At 43.0% G+C, this 4,969-nt stretch overlaps 1 long non-coding RNA gene across 1 annotated transcript; it reads right to left on the reverse strand.

Moving 5' to 3' along the window:
- Nucleotides 1-306: 306 nt before the first annotated feature.
- Nucleotides 307-1,126, reverse strand: LOC147819002 (uncharacterized). The gene is made up of 2 exons (XR_015437391.1): nucleotides 948-1,126; nucleotides 307-861 (listed from the first exon to the last, which is right to left on the reverse strand). It is a non-coding gene; the product is annotated as an uncharacterized LOC147819002 (long non-coding RNA).
- Nucleotides 1,127-4,969: the final 3,843 nt, after the last annotated feature.

Raw genomic sequence — 4,969 nt, forward strand, 5'->3', positions numbered from 1 at the left:
GTTGCATTATGGGAAATGTAGGTTTCATGTGTTTTTGGAGCCTGGCCCATATGAGGGACTAGAAACAAGGATATCTCTGTTTTTAATCTGAGTCTCACAAAACCAGCTGATTATTTCAGTTTCATACTGAATCTGTTTTAATATGAAAAGACACATGGAGCTGGACTCACCTGGACTCAGCTGTTCATTACTGTACGGAGCTGTTTCTTTCTGAAAAATAAACTCAGAAATAAGAAAATAACTGAACGTGGAAACATGTCGTCACGATCGTGATGACCTTTGACCTTTTACCCTGAGTGGACTCACACACAGTCAGGATCAGTGTCCAGGATCAGTGAACAGGTCATGGTTCAGGTCCTGACTCCTCCTCCTCCTCCTCCAGCAGCTGGATCTGGTCTGGGCCCAAAGTGGATCATTACAATTGGCTTAGAGCAAGCGTAAAATCTGATCTGAGGTCTGGACTCACTCAGGGTTCTTGAAACCCCTCATTGCTTTTTTAAAGGCAGAACAACAAAGAGACTCTTAACTGGACTCTGTGTTCCTGCCTCGGTGACCTCTGACCTCTGCTCAGCTGTGGTAAACTTCTACCTCGGACGTGCAAATCTGACAAACAGCGAGTATTTTTCTTGGTTAGATTTCAGTGGTATGCGTTTGTATGAACAATGTTAATGATTGAATGTGTGGAGCGGGTCCAGAGCCAGCGGGGGCCGTCCAGAAACGTCCACGCTCCGTCTGTGTGCCATGTCCCCCCACTCTCCCGTCACAGGCTCAGGTTACAGCCTCACTGCAGCTCTGCAGACTCTGACTGTGCAGTTAGTGGTCTCCGTCAGTAAACACCAGGGGATAAATAAAAGTCTATTTCTGTGAGAGAAAAGCAAACGCAGCTCTTCAACAGGGCATGACTGAGTTTGAATATTTTCATGCAATAAATGTTATCACATATTTACTCAGGAAGTGATGCCTGACCAATCTCTGCCCCACATACTGCCACAGCAAACACAGGAGTCTGACTGACAGTGAGGACTTGAGACGGTCGCCTGGACCGCCGCCTCGGACTGAACACGCTGCAACACGTTCACCTCTCCTGGACGTGTTTGAACGACAGACTGTGAACAAAGATGGACGTCACCCACAGGTTTCTGAAGCTCAAGGTGAGCTGCTCCACCGTCGCCATCTTGGCGGTCAACACCGAAGGACAGCACGGGCAGACTGTGTTCACTACAGGGCGACGTTTCATCACTGAGTCTCCGAGTGTATCTACACACTCCTGGTGTTACTTCATGCAGTTCCACTGATGGACAGACGGAGGCAGTGACACACAAAGAAGCCAAGTGACGCACCAAGAAGAGCAGTGAAGAAGATGGAGGCGAGAGAATGCAGCTAAATAAGAATACATTCAACATGTTTGTGAGCTGAATCTAAACAGAAACTTTGTTTATTGGAAAACTCCACAGCTCCAACCTCCGAGGCTGAAAGCTGCAGTTCCTCTAACGACCACTAGAGTCTGGCTCCAACAGTGAGTCAGTCCCCATAGACTCCCATGTTAAAATGTCCAACTTTACAGCAGAAATAAACATGTTTACAGCCTGGTACAAAGACTGTTTTGGTCTCTAGAGCTAATTTCCTCCTTCATGACACCTGTTTATAGAACTCACCTGTTTATAGAACTCACCTGTTTATAGAACTCACCTGTTTATATAACTCACCTGTTTACATTTTATTAAGGACTAAAGTTATGGTGGATTGAGGGCGTGGCCTCCTTGAGTGACAGGTGGGTGAGCGAATGGTTGCCACAAACTGTCATGCACCACAGTCTCAGCTCCACACAGGCCCCTCCTCTTTGACCTTTTTTGGATTAGCTGGGAGTTAGGGGGCGGAGTCAGGCACTGCCAAGATAGCGACGGTAGAGCAGCTCGCTTTGAGCTTCAGAAACCTGTGGGTGACGTCGCAGTGGTGGCGTCCATCTTTATTTACAGTCTGAGCAGGTGACACGTCTCTCAGCAGATGTAGACAGAGAAAACAACAGCTGTCTTATATTGAATTATATTGTGTTTACAAAATCTAAATCTGAATCAATATTCAGCACATGTTTAATAATTATTGTATTGTATGTATATTTTAATAATTTGTAAACTGCTTTGGGAATAACATGTTTTTGTTCATGCTATTTGAATGTGAAATTTGAAAACAACATAAAACTGATTCCCTCCACTAAAGTTTCAATGAATATGACGAAATGATACAGACATGAAAAAATATTATTTTACCACTTTAGCGTCTCACACACACACACACACACACACACACACACACACACACACACACACACACACACACACACACACAGTGTCTCCACTCTAACCCATCAACATGGGCACCAGAATGAAACACACATCCAGACTTTGAAGTCGACATGAACGCGACGAGTGGGAAACTGGGAAATCCAGCCGCTGTGATGTGACTGAATGTTGCACAAACTGGTTGAATTAGTTTAAAGATAATTAAAAGAAGAGATTTTCTGTTGGTGGTGGAGACACTTTCTCCAGTTTCACACTCTCTGATCTCCGTCCATCCTTCATGACAGTTTGACTGCTCAACAATCATCTTCTCTGTTTCCTGTAAATTTAAACCAAGTGTTTCACAAACAGCAAAACAAACAGTCTGAGACACGTCTGCTCATATTCACTGCATTAAATAAAACAATATGAACCTTTACACATGAAAGTGTGTGTGTGTGTGTGTGTGTGTGTGTGTGTGTGTGTACATCCTGTATCTGGTTTCACCTTCACTAAAGTCCAATGATGAGCGGTTGATGTTTGACCTGCAGGTTAACTGCTGTCATCATATAGAGTTTACAGTCAGTTACCGACGTGGCCTCAGAGTCAACACACCGTCATCATGGAAAATACACTGGAAACTGATTAAATATTATAGGTTATATATTACTGATTATTCATTTAATATGAGTCTTTACAGGAAAAAAAGTTTCTGTTGCAACAAAAACAAACAAAAAAAACTGAGTGAATATAACTTATTAATACGGTGGAAAAATGAATGAAAGACCTTTAGGAGCTTCTGTGGTCGTCATGGTAACAGCTGTACTAACTCTATAGATGGTAGCTAGTATGTGATAGTATAAAGACTAGGAGTGATATTTAAATGCAATGATTGCATGGTGGTTAATAAGCAGTGGTTAGTTAGTAGTGTAACGTCTTCTTAGCAGTAGTCAGCAGTAGTTAGCATTAGTTAGCACTAGTTAGTTAGTAGTAAGTTAGTAGTGTGACATGTAGTCAACAGTAGTTATAGCAGTAGTCAGCAGTAGTCAGCAGTAGTTAGTTAGTAGTAAGTTAGTAGTGTAACGTGAAGTCAGCAGTAGTTATAGCAGTAGTTAGCAGTACTCAGCAGTACTCAGCAGTACTCAGCAGTAGTCAGCAGTAGTTAGCAGTAGTTAGCACTAGTTAGTTAGTAGTTAATGTGTTAGTGTAATGTGTTGGTCTGGATCACTCTTGATAAAAAGAAACAGCTGGATAGAGACTGATTCACTTTTTTCTCCACACTCCAACAGCACTTCCTGTCTCTGAGTTACATGTCGCTGAACCGACCAATCAGAAGCTAGGAGGACTCAGACTGAGGTAAATAAGAGGAAAACTTCAGAGATGGATTCAGGAGGTTCTTAAATCAAAGTCCGTTATCAAACTGTTTCTAATTGATCTTGAACGTTACTTTGGGTCTCTCAAATTTATAACAAACAAGAAGTCTCTTTATTTTATTTATTTAACTTCTGTATTTGTTTATTTTTGTTGAATCTTTTTTTGTTTTATATAAGAGCGGACATGTCTGATTGTTTGTACATTTTCTAATTTAAATAAATGAAAGCATTAAAAATACAAGAAAAACAGGATTCAGGAGGTTATTATAACAGTTTTTAAAGATTCACATGTAAATGTTTAAACTTGTAAATATGTAAACAATAATAGTGTAAACATGGGGTGTAAATAATTAACTGTGTAAACACTGCTCGTATATTAATTAACATCTAAACTGTCCAGTAGTGTACTGTCTGTGTTTCTGTAATTAGCGGTATCTCTGCAGCGAGTGTTCAGTATTAATTTGGCAGTGTTTGTTGTCGTGGTGATGTAGCCGAGGTCAGAGGTCACACGGCTGCAGCAGAGCTGCGTTCCCAGGCCTCGGGCTGCAGGTTGATCAGTAACTGCAGGTTTAAAGTCTGCTCTGATAAATCCTGTGGACTTTAGCCGCTCTGCGTCTCAGGCCTCTGAGCTGCTGTTATATAAAGTCTGTATGAAGGAATAAACTCAGCTCAATGCTTCTTTTCTTTTCTTATGTAAGCTGCATTCAGCCTGCAGGAGGAAGTAAAGAAAGGAAGCAGGTGATTGGCTGCGGTCGGGCGGCCACAGTCAGTGTGCAGCGTGTGCACATGAATATGTATGAAAACAGGCATCACAATAACATGGACACAACACGAGGCTCAGAGGGAAGAAAACTGTGAGTCCAGGTTCCAGAGAGACCTGAGCCCAGGTCAGAACCAGGACCATCCAGCTGTGTGTGGTCACAGCTGATGTCTGCCCTGAATTCAGTCTGTCAGGTAGCACTTCACTCAGCGTCAGGTTCAAGGACTGAAGCTCCTTCAGATGTTTGTTTCTCTGAGTGATGATGTCACAGCTGAGACTGGAGGGAAATCCTTCCTGTGTGATGTGTCTCTGGTCTGTGGTCTCCCTGTCTGTCCCTCTGGTTCAAATCCCACTTCTGACAACAATGTTTGTTTAATCACAACATCACAGGACTCTGTCTCCTGCTGGACTCTGTCTCCTGCTGGACTCTGTCTCCTGCTGGACTCTGTCTCCTGCTGCACTCTGTCTCCTGCTGGACTCTGTCTCCTGCTGGACTCTGTCTCCTGCTGCACCCTGTCTCCTGCTGGACTCTGTTTCCTGCTGGACTCTGTCTCCTGCTG

The sequence above is a fragment of the Seriola lalandi genome, unplaced genomic scaffold (genome assembly GCF_002814215.2).
Source record: "Seriola lalandi dorsalis isolate HSWRI2012SDOR001 ecotype SW California unplaced genomic scaffold, Sedor1 jcf7180002054366, whole genome shotgun sequence".
Taxonomy (NCBI): Eukaryota; Metazoa; Chordata; class Actinopteri; order Carangiformes; family Carangidae; genus Seriola; species Seriola lalandi.